This window comes from Pleurodeles waltl, chromosome 1_2, assembly GCF_031143425.1.
Source record: "Pleurodeles waltl isolate 20211129_DDA chromosome 1_2, aPleWal1.hap1.20221129, whole genome shotgun sequence".
In the NCBI taxonomy this organism is placed as follows: domain Eukaryota; kingdom Metazoa; phylum Chordata; class Amphibia; order Caudata; family Salamandridae; genus Pleurodeles; species Pleurodeles waltl.
Genome location: NC_090437.1, coordinates 541,585,857 through 541,602,135, shown reverse-complemented (window position 1 = coordinate 541,602,135; position 16,279 = coordinate 541,585,857).

Sequence of the window (16,279 nt, the reverse complement as noted above, 5' to 3'; positions counted from 1 at the left end):
TCCCTATTACAACCAAAGCAACAAAGTTTTCCAAACTTAGTCAGACCAGACATATCACGATTTTTACTGGCTGTTCACAAACATCAAGGGGGTAAAACTTTCAGTTTACACAGCACAAATGCACTTACCCCTCGGCTTTGGCCACTGCAATGGCCAAATCTAAGGACCTAAGGACAAAACAAAGACCAAAATTTGTGGGCGCGACCCACCAAATACTTAACTAAGGATGTCTTCTTACACCAACAGAGGCCCGTCTATCGTCTCGCTTTACCATACATCATCAAAGAAAGGGCCAAGGCAGGGCGGCAGTCAGGGCAGCAGTCGTCAGTAGCCGTCAGGAAGGAGTAACCGCGCTGAAAAAGACCTTCGGACCACTTCGACATACAGGGGTCGCTTGACGTGGCTCGCGATTCCTCCAGAATTTTCTTGCGGGGTTCCTCACGACCTTCAGGCAGAACCGGTACCGCTGAAGCCGCCCCACGTTGGGCGCCAGTTGAAGAACCAGAACCTTATGGGCCTGGCGGCGCAGGGTACGCCTGAAATCTCCTTGGATTCACCTGCCTCAACTAACAGAGACACGGGACACTCTGTCAGGCGTAAAAGATCAGATTTTATTAGCTGCAGCTAGTACAGTTGTCCAAGAAGTACACAAGGTATGTTCTCAGGAGACTGCCACTTTACTTTGTGGCGCACAATCTTATATACCGTATAAAAACCATTTATTAACTACATACACTCCCAGAACACATAGAAAGGAGCCAGTAAGAATAATGTAAAGATAGAACAGAGCCAATAGAAATGTCGGAAAACAAGACAGCACCAATAGAAGGAATTGGAAAACAAAGTATCAAGTGACTTAAGGTTGCCTCCCCTCCAGCTGTGTTTGTCACCCCTCCCTTGAACTAATTCATTAACCGATCCACAACGAAGTTGCATGTGGTGTGATAAGTTTGTGTGCGTTTGGAGGACAGTTGTGAAATGAAAGAATACTAGCAAAGGACAGCGAAGGCCAGACGATAAGATAAGATCGGCGGAGAATAGTGTGAGCCTACAGATAGTTGAAACAAGGATTAGAAAACCAGACAGGGATTAGTGTACTCGGTCAGACCTTAATACCAGCCTTGTAAAGATAGAGGCAGAAGGCTGTTTTGAACACCATGTTGCAGAATAAGCAGAAAAGGCAGAATGGACTTCGTTCGCTATGCTGCCTGAGTGAAGGCAACATAAAATGGCGGCGGGCCACAAAATGGCGGGTCGATACGATCGTATTAAAAATCGAATTTCCTCAGCATTTCAACTTTCCCGCTGGGCCGGCGGGCGATCTGCAAAAGATCGCCCGCCGGCCCAGCGGGAAAGCGCCTTCCACGAGGATGCCGGCTCCGAATGGAGCCGGCGGAGTGGAAGGTGTGCGACGGGTGCTGTGGCACCCGTCGCGCTTTTCAGTGTCTGCTAAGCAGACACTGAAAAGCAATGTGGGGCCCTGTTAGGGGGCCCCTGCAGTGCCCATGCCATTGGCATGGGCACTGCAGGGGCCCCCAGGGGCCCCACGACACCCGTTCCCGCCAGCCAGGTTCTGGCGGTGTAAACCGCCAGAACCAGGCTGGCGGGAAGGGGGTCGGAATCCCCATGGAGGATTCCCATGGGCAGCGGGAAACCGGCGGGAGACCGCTGGTTTCCCGTTTCTGACCGCGGCGTTACCGCCGCGGTCAGAATGCCCATGAATGCACCGCCAGCCTGTTGGCGGTGCATTCGCTGCCCTCGGCCCTGGCGGATTCAATCCGCCAGGGTCAGAATGAGGGCCTATATCTTGATATATTCCTGTACTCCTAAACAACATACTGAACATGTACTACAAGTTTTGGAAAGACTAAAAAAGAACCAATTATATTGAAAACCAGAGAAATGTGAATTCCACAAGACCGAAGTGATGTATTTGGGGTTCAGTATCAATCAAACAGGAATATCCATTGACCCAGGCAAAGTAAGAGCCATCCTAGACTGGCCTTCTCCTTCTTTTGTAAAGGAAACTCTAAGGGGCATATTTATACTCCGTCTGCGCCGATTGTGCGTAAAGAAATTTGACGCACAATCAGCGCAAACGTTGCCCCGTATTTAAACTTTGACGCCCGATCCCGCAGACGACAAAATTCCGCCGTGTGCGTCATTTTTGGGATGCGGCAACCCGCCTTGTGTTAATTATATGCAAGGTAGGCGTTCCCGTCCCAAAAATGGCTTAAACGGCCGTGCGTCGTATTTATGCTTTCGGGCAAAAATGACGCACGGCCGGGAGGCGGAGCCAGAAAATGACGCACAGCCCGATTTGCGTCAAAATTTACCCAGGCGTTAAAATGGGGCAAACACACCTGTATTTAATGAGAACACACAGAACAAACAGCAGAGCAGCAGAGCAGCAACAGAGAGCCATGGAGGTGATTCTAATCCAGCGTGCACGCAGACACAGAGCCCAGCAACAACAACAGCAGCTACAACAACACCAGCAGGGACCCCAAAGGCAGCGCAGAAGGCATGAGAGGATATTCCGCCCAAGAACAACCCTTCAGGGCCTCAGGGAACACAACATCATGCAGAGGTACCGGTTGAACTGGCAGGCCATTCAGCAGCTGCTGCGAAACATTGAACAGCAGTTGGCCCCCACTTTGGTGACACCCCGCACCATCCCAACAGAAACAAAGCTGCTTGCCGTACTTCATATGCTGGCAAGTGGCTCTTTTCAAACAACTGGTGCCCTGGTTGGCGGAATATCACAACCGTCATTCTCCGCCTTTTTGCCCAAAGTACTGGACGCCATCATTCGACTGACACCCCACCACATCTGCTTCCCTAACACACTGCAGAAGCAGCAGGAAACTAAACAGGGGTTCTACGCAATCAGTGGCTTCCCACACGTCCTTGGTGCAATCGACTGCACACATGTACGCCTTGTGCCACCTGCTGCAACTGAACACCTCTACCGCAACAGGAAGCACACACATTCCATCAACGTGCAGGCCATTGTCGATCACCAAGGAATGTTCACCAACATCATGGCTAAATATCCTGGGAGTGTACATGACTACTTCATCTTCTGTCACTGCACCATCAATCAACACTTCCAGGATGGACGGTATGGCAATGGACTACTTGTTGGTAAGTACAAAAACCTACATATATATACACTGCACAGCAGCCCTCTAGGACACACAACACATACACCACAACAGCAACATGTCAACAGGAACACACTGAGGTCCTGACATCACTAGCCATGTTTCTTAAGTCACCATTGAACCTGTCACAGATCGGATTTTACTGTACAGCCTAATGTTAAGACATTAATGAGTGTGGTTGCCTAAATGTCACCTTGCAAATTGTAAGTGTCCCAATGACCTTTACATTAATACATTGCATAAGTCTAAAGGTATGGGATGTCCAGGGTACTTTGATATGAACGTGTTAACAACACTTTCAATTTTAACTCTGCATGGAACTATCATCTCACCCCCAGTGAAGACACACGGACACCTGTATCACAAGTCACAATGCTAGGGAGGGCACACTGTACTGAAAATCCCAAAACATACTTCTGACAAATGGTTAGCAGACAAACACTTGCTCAGCCAAGGAAACAACACAATGCAGATGGTATAGCCTACAAGCATAGGATGTCACATTAGTACACAAAACAGACACAGACAACACAAGACAACTACTGCCATCAAAGGTCTTTTCAATAGTGCCATCTACATCAACATGATCCCATTCATTTTCTCTTGCAGCTGATCAGGGGTATGGCATCCAGCCATGGATTATGACGCCATTTGGCAACCCGAGTACAGCTGCAGAGCGTGCATACAACGAGGCCCATAGGAGGACACTCAGCATTGTCGAGCGGGCCTTCGGCATCCTCAAGTCAAGGTTCCGCTGCCTCGACATCACTGGTGGTAGCCTCCTATATTCCCCCGAGATGGTATGTAAGATCATACTTACATGTTCCATCCTGCACAACTTTTGCATAAGAAGGAACATTCCCCTCCTGGAACCAGACCCATACATGCCTGAAGACGAGGAAGAGGAGGATGCTGCCCTGCAACATGAGGGGGAACAACCAAACACGGCTGCTGGAGTGCGTAGGCGACAACACATTGTGAACAATTTCTTTTAAATATAATCACCATCACCACTTTATGAACTATTGTAAATAAACACTGATAAGAAACACCACATCATGGTCTGGCTAATCATTTCTGCACACCTTTAGCTCTAACTATCAGAAGAAGAGTGTCGCCTCATGGAGCATTGATGATATAACAATCAGGACACAGAAAATCCCACTACAAATGTGATGCCTATCATACAACGGTCACATACAGACACAATGTAAATGACCGACATCCTGTACAGTTCACCTTTGAAGGGCAATAGCTGAGGACCACACCTATTACACACAAACATGTTGGAAACATGGTTCATCGCAGCATATGGCACACAACTAAAACACCATCACTCAAGTAGGAGAAAACAGGCCTCATAAATCAGGCAGTTCACATGCTTTTACTTCAGGAACAGGAATGTATGACCAGACCCTTGACAGCAGTAAGTCCAACTACATACAATCTTTGCAAAGACTATCTGTCACTAGAGTTACACATAAGCAGAACATACACAGCACAAGTGCAACACATATGTCAAGCATCCAGCACATTACATCCCATCTACATGTCAGCCCTTTTCTAAAATTCTGACACACCCATGCGCCTGGTCACACCCCACCTGTCTGAAGAGGTGCCTGGAATACAAATATGTGTACCCTGATATTCCCTCATCTACACACACACACACTAACAAGAGTCATCCAGTGTGCCACACCCTTTCCTATGGTATACCATTGGCCACTGTGCAGATGTATCTGACTTCATGATGTCAGGACAGTTGTATTGACAAGCTACATGATTAGAACACAGGCACATTTGTGTTATCTCCTGCACAGTTAATGTGTCAAATTACACAGAGACATATTTGTTGTGCAAGTGCTATTTATTGAAAAGTGCTGTTGTGCAATATGTACATTGTCCATGTTTGATGAGTCCGTTCTAGTGAAATCTTACATTGTGATCCTACTGTAGGGGTGTAGGTAACGCTACTGACATGCTGGGGTGATGTTACAGACAGTGCAGAGGGACAGGATTTGCCGATTAGTAGGAGAGAGACATTCACTGGGCATGCTGACAAGATATACAGTGGTTAGCAGAACAGTCATTGAGTAGAGATGTTGTAAGACTGGCATTTGACAAAACGTAGGACCTTGGTAAAAGTTTGCCATGGTGCAGGAACAAGTGCTTCCGGGTACTCTTCCGTGTGAATGTGATCTGTTCCATGTCTTCTTCTTCTGATGTGTGTGTTGCCTGCTTTGTCCTTGTTGTTGTTGGTTGTGAAGGGGCAACACACACCTCAGTGTTAGAAGACGTGGAGTCAGACATCCCGGTCGCTGCTCCCTGTGAAGGTCTTAAGGGCAGTACTGCAGCAAGGAGGATCTGCTGGTTCTTGAGAATAGCAGCCATATCACGATGGTAGGCAGCCAGGTCGGCCCTGAGGGAGTCATGATTGCATTCGTGCATGCAGTGGAATGTTTGGGGTGCGAGGTGTTGTGGCAACTCCCTTACTGCAGTGGTGAATTCCTTGACAGTTTCTTGTAGTCCTTGCAGTATGGATGTTAGGGCTTGCATAGCTGCTGCCTGATCTGCAGATGACATCATGCACGAACGCACCCCCTCAAGGCTGGCTGCCATATTTTGCATCCCCACCCGCACCTCCTTGGCCAGCTCCCGCTGTACTCCAACTACAGTTCTCTCAAAGCTGGTGCCAGTGTCGTCTGATTCCTCAGCTGTATTGGAGCTGGTAGGTCTTACAATTGGGGTGGTGGGTGGATCCTCTGCGATGGCTGCTTGTTCTGTGCTCCTCCTTGTGACTGAAGGTGGGGTCTGGAGGGTTTCAAGGACCTTTTGGATGGTCTCCTGGGGAATGTTTATCTGCTCGTCATCCATATCATCAGGGAAATCTGGGACAGGCATATCGGCAGGAGATCCATCTTCCTCTGCAATGAAACAGGGTACAATTAGTGTGTCTGTGTTGTGACAATTTTGACGTGGCGTGCCTGCCTTTTGATGAATTCACTTTGGGATCTTGTTTTGTATTAATATCTGCAGTCCTTCAGATGGGCATTGTTTCAGGCCTATGGCCCACCTGTGTGTTACATGTATGTTATTGAGTTCTCAGACTTGTCAGCCTCATTGCCTCTAGGTGTTGCTTTATGCCAAATAGAGAATAGCCACCATTTTGTCCTACTCGACCCTCTGTGTATATCCATTCTCATAGTGAGACCTTTCACTGGCTGTGGGTGTTCTGATGGCCCTGGCAGCACACTTAACTATCAGGACCTGCCACAATCCCTGATCTTTCACATCAACTTAATTTTAATTGACATGTAGCATATCCTATGCATGGCAATGTTATTATGTGATATGGATGTTGACATTGTTGATGTGTCCTGCTGATGTTGGGTAATGTGTGTTACATTGGATTGCCCTGATAATCGTATCAGTGTCCTATTTCCCCCTCTGACTGTGCAGGTGTATTTCAGTGACCAGTTACATGTGTCCCATCCTCAATTCTGTTGTCTGAGCAGTATGACATTTGTGATGTTGCCTTGTTAGCCAGGCACAGGATGGACCCTGACATATGCAGCATGGGTGTGTCCTTAGTGCTGTGTCACTCCTATTGTTGTTTACATTGGCTGATGTTTGTGGCAATTATGGGCATTGACATTTGAGTGTACTGGTGCCTTTGTCTTGTTTCTGGAGATTGTTGCAGTTGTCATCCTCAACCCCTAATTTAGGTATGTATGTTCCATGGGGAGGTTACTGCCATTGGCTACTTGAGCTGCACACAGATCAGAGGTGGTAGTTGCAACTGTTGTTTCAGTTACATTGCAGTTGTCGGTTTGGCTAGAGGATTGCTAATAAGGCCCTAGTTAATGTAGGAGGTATGTTGGCTGACGAGTGCCAGGATGTAAGTTTGACGTAGTGGCCTTCCCTCCTGTTGTGGCTTTCCCTTTGCTCCATCGTTGGCATGACAGCATTCCCCCATGGGACTGTGTGTAGTGTAATGGTGTGCCCCAGCTTATGTTTGTGCAGGCCATGCCCCCCTGCCGTGCCCCTTTGCCCATGCCACTCCATGTATATGATGACATACATGCAATGTGTAGTAGGTATTCCCCCCCTGCTCATAGTTGACATTCTTGCATTATAATTCCCCATGCGACTTACCCTGCATGTGCGTTGTCTCTTGGTAGTCTGCGCTGTCCTGTCCTTGAATCCCTGTGACGATCTCCTCAGGGATGACGGCTGCGACCATCTCCTCCATGTGGTCCAGGGCCTCCTGGTGTGCTGGACTCCCACCTCCAGTCTGCAGTGCTGCCTTCCTGTTCCTGGCAATCTTTTCCTTGGTCCTGCGCTTGCAGTCATGCCAGCGTTTCTTGCACTCGATGACTGTTCTGCGTACTTCAGCCACACTGTTAATCTTGTCAACAATTTGTTGCCATATAGCCTCTCTCCTACTGATTGGCAACTTTGAGGTGACAAACAGTTGGTGCTGGTGTTCCGTCACCTCTTTAACCAGGATTTCCTGCTCCTCTGCACTGAAGCGACACTTTCTTTTTTTTCTATAAGTGTCCTGGTTCTTGGATGGATCCTCCTGGCTGGTTCCTGGTCTGCTGTCATCTTCCTGGGGTCTGTAGTGGCATCTGGGATCCATTTTGGCTCTCCTCTGGTGAACTGGCAGTGTTCGCGTTTTTTTTTTTACGCTATTGCGTCAAAAAAAACTGCGCATATCCGGTTTGCGGTGTCGTAAATCGACCCACAGTCATTTCCGCCGCGTTAACGTCGTTTTCCTTTACGACTTGACGTTGCGGTGTGCGTCAAAAATAATGACTCCCACCTGTTGTTTGCGCCGCTGTGCGTCAAAGTATAAATATGACGCCCGCACGGCGCACCAAAATGGCGTTAGCCGGCGGTAATTTTTTTGACGCAAAACTGCGCTGGCGCAGTTTTGCGTCAAAAAGTATAAATATGGGCCTAAGTTTTCTTGGGCTTTCAAATTTCTACCGACAATTTATTCAGGATTTTGCCCACCAACAAAGTTTCATCATCCAGACTATTAAAAAAGAAAATTTGAAGAAGGGATTCGTCTGGATCGAAAGTGCTGAATGGGCCTTTCAGGAGCTAAAGAAGTCCTCAAGCACCTATTTTGTGACATCCTGATACTGCTAAAAAGTTCATAGTAGTGATGCATCTGAAAGAGCCATAGGATCTGTTCTTCTTCAGAGACAAGATGATGATGGATTGGAACACCCTATTTTCTATCTCTCTCACATTCTGACAGAAGCAGAACACAATTACTCAGTACAGGAACAAGAATTACTTGCTCTCAAATCTCAAAGTAGCATGTAAAGAATTGAGACATTTCTTGATAGGCACTTGAGAGCCTTTTGAAGCCAGGACTGACCACCGCAATTTACAATGTCTTCGAAGCTTCCAATGCCGTATTAGTTGCCAAGCAAGAAGGGCCTTCTTTTTTATCCAATACGATTTTGTGATAACTTACATACCTGGGTCCCAGGATCTAGTGGCAGATGCATTATGCTGTCGATACCCACCCATCACCAATACCTCCTCTCCGCACATCATTGAGTCCAGTCAAATCATTGGGGTTACTCAATCTTTTCTGGATCGCGTTAAATCTGAGTACCAGTTCCTTCCACTTGAAGAGTGGAATAAAGTGACTCCTCTCTTATGAAAAGAACAGGACTACTTCTATCATCAAAACACCCTTTTCTTACTTACTAAAAAGGTACAAACTGAGGCATTACAGATGTGTCATCATTCTCCGGTAGCTGGGCATCGAGGAATCAAGAAGACCCAGGAGCTGCTTCAACGATCTTTTTGGTAGCCTTCCCTAAAGAACGATACGGAAACCTATGTTTCAGTCTGTCCAGTATCCGCCCAAACCAAGATACCCAGAACCAAACCAGCAGGTTTATTGATGCCCTTACCTGTTCCCTCAGCTCCTTGGTGTACCCTTTCATCAGATTTCATTTGTTCCCTACCGTCTTCTTCTGGTAACCATGACATCATGGTCACTGTTGATTCCTTCACCAAGATGGCTCATTTCAAAGCCCTATAAAAACTACCAACAGCCCCTGAAATGAGTCTCATATTCATGCGAGACATTTTCTGTCTCCATGGTCTTCTGCAAGAGGTAATTTCTGATAGATAATTGGGATTTTTCCCTCTGGGACTCCTTCTGGAGGATACGGTCTGCTCAGGCCTTTCCTGTCAAGCAGCACCGTGGCTACTAGAAAGTGTTGCCCTTATCTCGGTCAGTCCAGAACCAGCAGAATACCGGGTGCTGTTTCAAATCCGTCAGTCAGAGGTGCGAGGCATCGTGCAAATCGTGACAACGACTGTATGCTGAATGCTGAACGCTTTGCTACAGCTGCTTATGCAGACTTCAGGCCTATGCTCAGGTATGGGGGATGATGTCTTCCCAGGGGAACCTGAAGGGCAGAACTAGAGCTTCACATGCTGTGCTCTAATGTAGCCTAGGTACGAATTAGTCTATTTACACTAGTGACAATATGGTAGTGTTATTTCTATGCTTCATTCTCCTTGTCACAATTTTAATCCTGTCATGCTTTATTGTCCTGGTTATTGAGGTACATACTTTATTATCTAAGATGCAGTTGCTTCATTAAAACCTTATTGAAACATATATTGCCTCTGCTTGTCCTTGTATCTATGAGACTAATGTAACTGAGAGAAACAGATGCAATCTAAGTGACCACGATTTCCCTGAGGAGTCAATTGTGTCATGTGCTCGGCTGCCCAATCATCCCTGCTCCTGGGTAGAGATGAGGCAGGGCTAGTTAGCCAGAGCAAAAAACCCGGATTGGGGTGACAGGTGTCCCCTGCAGTGGATTAGACTCAGTCTCCCACACAGCAGGCGATTCTGCCTCTCAAATCCAGTAGTCTCATTAGAATAATGAGAGCCTACACGACAGATTAATGCGGGTAATATTGGTCACACATATTGGGTGTATGAGTCCTGTGCCAAAGCATCTTGGACAGTGGGTGGATGGAATTCCGAAGTGGACAATACTCTTGTTTGATGTGGTGACTTGGTCCAATTGTCTCATGTGTGTGATCAAGAGGCCTTGAAATTTCATCCAGTGCAATCCATGCATTCTCCCGTCACATTGTGTTGACAATGACCCTGTGTGAACTCTGTTGAGGTGTTTCCTCATTGCAGGCAACCATGCCTGTGCCACAACACTGACGTAGGTTTGTGTCATGCCACCAGATGCTTGCTCATTGTAATAGGATAGACCAGTGATCAAGGATGGTTGTACTGCCTTCTGGCTGGGCTATGGCGTAAGTTAATTTGGCAGATATGTTTTTGGTATGAAATGAGGTATTAGCTAGTGACAAGATACACTGATTTGTTAGCCTGTTCTTCGGTACAAGGTCTGACAAAGCCCTATCTTCTGTGATCTGAGGACAGTACCTTTGTGATATCTAGCCTGACTCAAGATGGGTCAGCCATTCTTGGCTAGGACATTGCAGACATTTTAACAGCCTATGTGCTGTACCATGCAATTTTTTTTTGTTGTGAGCAGACACTTGTGTCACTGTGTTGATAATTCTCCTCAGCATGACACTACCTAAGACATATCCGTCCTTCCATTACCATCTTATGTCTTCCTCATGTGATCACATGGGTTTACAATTCAACCTTTTAAAGTCTATAAAAATGGTGGTAGGCGGTCTATCACTGGTTCCTGGACCATCACTGTCAGAAGTGTTTTGGACTTACTCTGGATCCTGGACTGGGGACATGAGATGGTAGTCACAGTCCTTGGGACACAGGTTTGGGGGTGACTGGCTGCCTGAGATGTTGAAGCAACAGGGCTGGGAAGAGTCGATATGGTTGCGGTGAGGCTCACTGGTATCATATGACCATGTTGCCTGGATGCTCCAGAACCATCCTCAACGTCCAGACATCCAGGAGTGGTGTCCTCACTGAGGGCCTCATCCATGGGGGTAGGGGCAGTCTCTTCACTGGGCTCTGTATTCTCAGTGGCAGCTAGATGTGAGAGATACAATGTTAAAAGTCGTATTGTGACATCTGCTTCCAATAGTGAACAGTGACGAATTGTATTTGCAGATTTCCCTTATGTGACAGATACACATGCTACGGGTTGTATTGATGTGACATTTGGTTAACATTTCATTTCAGTCAACTAGCTTCAGAATGTCTGAGTTTCATAGCACTTGGAAGTATGTTCATAAACTCTTTTGTTGACAGCAGTGCAGGCAAAACTGTGGCTTAGTAGGATGTGGTTTAGGTCATTTTAAGACCTAGTTGACTGTTATGCAGGCTGATCCAGAACCTTGTTGTATATGTGATAGTTGCCATCATGTGGTCAATGCATTGTGAATGTGTCTGCTGCCAATACCATTCACATGATGCATCTTGGGGCCTTTGGTGTGTTTTGGCACACAGGTTGGGCTGTCTTCCTGTCCACAATACTTTAATATTGGCTTAGCTGCTCAAGGTGTACCTAGGTGTTTAGCCACATCACAGAGTGTACCATGATCTGTATCTTTGTCCCTTCCAGCTGGGTAAACTTCATTTGTGAGTTCACTGACAAATATACAATTTCATTTGGACACTAGCCTGGTTATTGGAGTTACGGGGACTGCCCCTCCTGGGAACTACAGTCATGATACTCCAAATACTACACACAGTAAACATTTGTCATCCTCTCAGGTGAGTACAGTTCAAAGGCTGAGTAGAGGGAGAGGGATCATTCAACAGAGGACATTGTAGTGGCTGAGTGGAATTAGAGTATCAGTGCCTCCTGGTGTAAGCATTCCTGTCAGTGCCTGTCCTACCCACACAATATACAGATATCATCCTCTCAGGTGAGTACAATTCAAACTCTGAGTAGAGGGAGAAGGGTCATTGGAGCAGAGGACACTGTGGTGGCTGAGTGGAGTGAGAGTAGCAGTGCCTCCTGGCCTTAGCACTCCTGTCAGGGCCTGTCCTACCCACACAGTATACAGATGTCATCCTCTTAGGTGTGTACATTCCAATGTGGAGGTGACAATCAAGGCAATTTCCAGTAGGATACATTGTTCAGGTTTTTGTAAGGGTGGAACAGGGCCTGCTGAGTATTGTAATGCTGTCAGTTCTTGGACTGGACTACACACACTAAACAGGGTTATTGCTGCCCCAGGTGAGTCTAGTTCACATGTTGGAGGCCGGACAGGAGTCTATGGACAGGTGGACACTGAGCTGTTGAGTGGTTTGACAGTGAAGTTGTCAAAAGGTGATCATTGTGCATGCATGACAACACATTTTGGTGATATTTTGTTGTGGTGACTTACCCGACTCCACTCCCCCAGGTATTCCTGTCAAGCCCTCAGGATGCAGGATGGACAAGAACTTCTTCTCCCAGGATGTGAGTTGTAAGGGAGGGGGTGGGGCCCCCCCATTAGTATTCTGACATGCAGCTGGTGCCTTGATGCCAGGGAATGGTTCTTCCCCCTGAGGTTGTTCCACCTCTTCCAGATGTCATCCCTTCTGCACAGTGTGGGGCCTAGAGCATTCACTCTGTTGACTGTGCTCTGCCACATTTCAATTTTCCTGGTGATAGTAGTGTGCTGGACTTTGGCTCCAAATTGATGTGGCTCTACTCTAATGATTTCATCCACCATGACTCTTAATTCATTGTCAGTGAAACAGGGATTTTCGTGGGGTGAAATGGTGGTGATGATAAAAATGTAATAGGCGGTGGGGGTTAAACAGGTGATGGGGAGTAAATAGAGTAGTGTGGTACAAATGGATGTGATAGGAGTGTGTTGGGGGTGTGGGAAATGTGCTTAGTGTACGTTTGTGCCTAATCAATGGTTTAATCTTTTTTGATCATGCGCTCTGGCTACAACATTTTGTGTTGTGGATGCAAAGGATTGTGGTGGGTGAAGGGGTGTGTTTTATAGTGTGCTTTGCAGGTGTGTTGGGTGTGATGTTGTGTGACAATGTGTGTCACATGTGTTATTTTCAAATCCATTGAAGGAGGTTTTGTGTTTTACTTTGTTGACCGCAAATCGTAGTGGTTGGACCACCATTGGTGGACCGACATGGCTGACTGCCACTGCGACTTTGCATTTGGAATAGATTCGGTGGTTGATTGATGGACTGTCAGTGCTGGTGGTGTGACCGCCTATTTCCCACCCTTCAAAGTAATGGAGGTGTTGGACTTTTGGCTGACTTTTTGCGGTCCTGCCTGTATGACTCTTAATACTGTATGACTGCCAACTTGGTGGTATTTTAGTGGCCACCACTATGGCAGTCTGGCAGTCCAACAGCAAAACTCGAAACCACGCCCTATGTATTATTTCTCAGAATGCATCCTTTTGACTACACCTTACTCAAAAGCAATGTTGCATATTGCCTAATATCATGGCACACTACCCACCCCTTAACAAAATTTAACAAAAGGAAAAGAAAGAAGAGAAAAGTAAAATATATATATATATATATATATATATATATATATATATATATATATATATATATACACACACACACACGCACACACACATATCTATATGGAACAGGATTCATGTACTACCATGAAGAGACAATTCATTTATGAACAATGTTTTGCCATCTTTTTAGTATGTATGTATAGTGAGAGCTTCTTCTCACACAATTGTCATTCTCTCCTGAAGCTGATTTTTCATGCATTCCTCTACAACCATTCTCATAACTATTATGTACACTTGGATCCAAAGCTATGTGATATGTGCTCCACCAATTGCCATGTGATAATTATGCTGAGTTCCTTTATGACTCACATATGAGTGCCAATTTCTTGAGCTTAGATAGACCTTTCCTAACTAAATTGGGATTTTTAACACACACCCAATCCCCTACTTTCATCTTACTTACTTTCTTTTTCCCAACATTCATTCTTTCCGGGTTAACCATATTAGACTTTTTCTCCTCCCATCAATTCCAATGGGGTTTTTTCAGTAACACTATGGGGTGTCATGCAATACAATCATACAACTCTTTTACAGCTTTATCCATATCCATATTGCATCTATACATAGACTGCACACATTCAACCAGGTAAAGGTGGTGGAATTGGAATTATTTATAAAAACTCAATTCAATGTTCCAACAACTCCCTCTCTATCCCGGATTGTGAGAGTTAGCATTTTCACTGGCCACTTTTACCTTCTCAGGTATTTTGATATATCGGCCCCCTGGGAAGTTCCTTGAGGCCTTTCCAGAGATTGTAGCAGCCTATGCTTGTAAACATTCCAACTGTACTGTTCTAGGGGACTTCATACATACATGCAGAGGACCCTTGCAGTGGTCCCGGTACAATGCTATTAGGGAACTAGCAGTGTTAGATCTCCCACAGTTTATATTCAGTCCCACACACTGTAAAGGACATACTCTCGATTTAGTCTTCAGTAACCTTTCTAATATTGTAGCAGATTCCCCCCTTCCCCTAACTTGGACTTACTACTTTTTAATTACACTGACTCTTCGGACCTCTGTCCCTTTAGTCCACCAGCCGCGTGGCCACCTTACCATTCGTCAGTGGTCAAAACTAAATAAAAAAGATTGGGCAAATACCCTGACTAATTTGCAGACCACTGCATTTCCCGACCTATCCTTCACTGCAGACAAATTTGACAAATGGATTTCCCAATTCTTAGATATTGTATTACCCACCAAGACCATAACTAAAACTAATCATCCAAAGAATTCTCCTTGGTTTTCCCCACATCTGCTTTGTCTAAAAAAGGAATGTAAGCGGATGGAGAGAAAATGGAGGAAATCATATGATCCTGGCTTAAAAAGAGCTTATAGAAGCCTAAACCGATCCTTCCACTTAGAAATCAAAGGGGCACAGGCCTCCTACTATACTGCTAGTATTGAACAGTCCCTCGGTTTCCCTAAAGAGATCTTTTCAATCGTTAGAAAAATGACGCAGCAACCTTGACAGATGGTTCTAAGGAATATAGCAATGAATTGGCCTGCTTCTTCTTGAAAAAGATATCTGACATTCAAACATCTTTTTCGGACAATTGGTCTAATCTGGATCAGAGGGATAATGGGGTCCTGTGCATGGACAGTTTAGCCCTCTGTGCACTATTCTCAGTATTCCAGTCTATTAAGGGAGTGGAGGTGTATGAACACCTCTGCTCTATTAAATATGGCTCCCCTTTAGATCCATCCTCTCCATCCACGTTAGCATTGGGTTCAGAAGTTGTAACGCCAGTTCTAACTAGGATTCTTAATGATTCCCTGTCTTCTAGTTGTCTCCCCCATCATTAGAAACATGCCGTGGTCAAACGTTTGTTGAAAAAAACAAATCTTGACCTCTCTTTACCTGAGAATTATAGACATATTGCCCTTCTCCCTATTGCATCTAAAATCATGGAGAAACACGTCAACTCTCAGATGTCAGGCCTCCTGCAAAAGCATAAATGTCTTCATAATACCCAAATGGGTTTTAGACCTTTTGACAGTACCGAATCAGCCCTTTTGGCTGTTACTGAAGATACTAGACACCGCCTAGACGCAGGCGGCTATGCAGCCATATTCTTCTTGATCTGAGTGCGGCATTTGACACTGGACCATAAGATTCTGTTACGCAGAATCGCTCAAATGGGATTTGAGGGCAAATGCATTAAATGGCTGACATCTTTTCTCTTGCATAGGACGTTTCAAGTCTTGAATCAGACATACTATTCAGATACTTTCTCCTTGACATGTGGTGTTCCACAGGGCTCCTCTTTGAGTCCTATGCTTTTTAATATTTATATGGCCTCGCTGGCAAAGACTGTGGAACCATATGGATTATCTTCTATGCGGATGACACTCAATTGTTTTTTTCCTTCTTTCCTTCTGCACCAAGAGTGACTCAGAATCTGCTGCCCTCTCCTCTTGTCTGTCGGACATTGCTGGTTGGATGGTGGACAGTAGATTAAAATTAAATGATGGAAAAACAGAGGCCATGCTGGTAGGACACTCTTTGTCTCTCCAGACCCCCTTACTTCCGTCAGTAGGATTAAATACTCTTCCTCCATCTAAAGATATCATTAAAATCTTAAGCTTCTGGCTGGACACACAACTCACA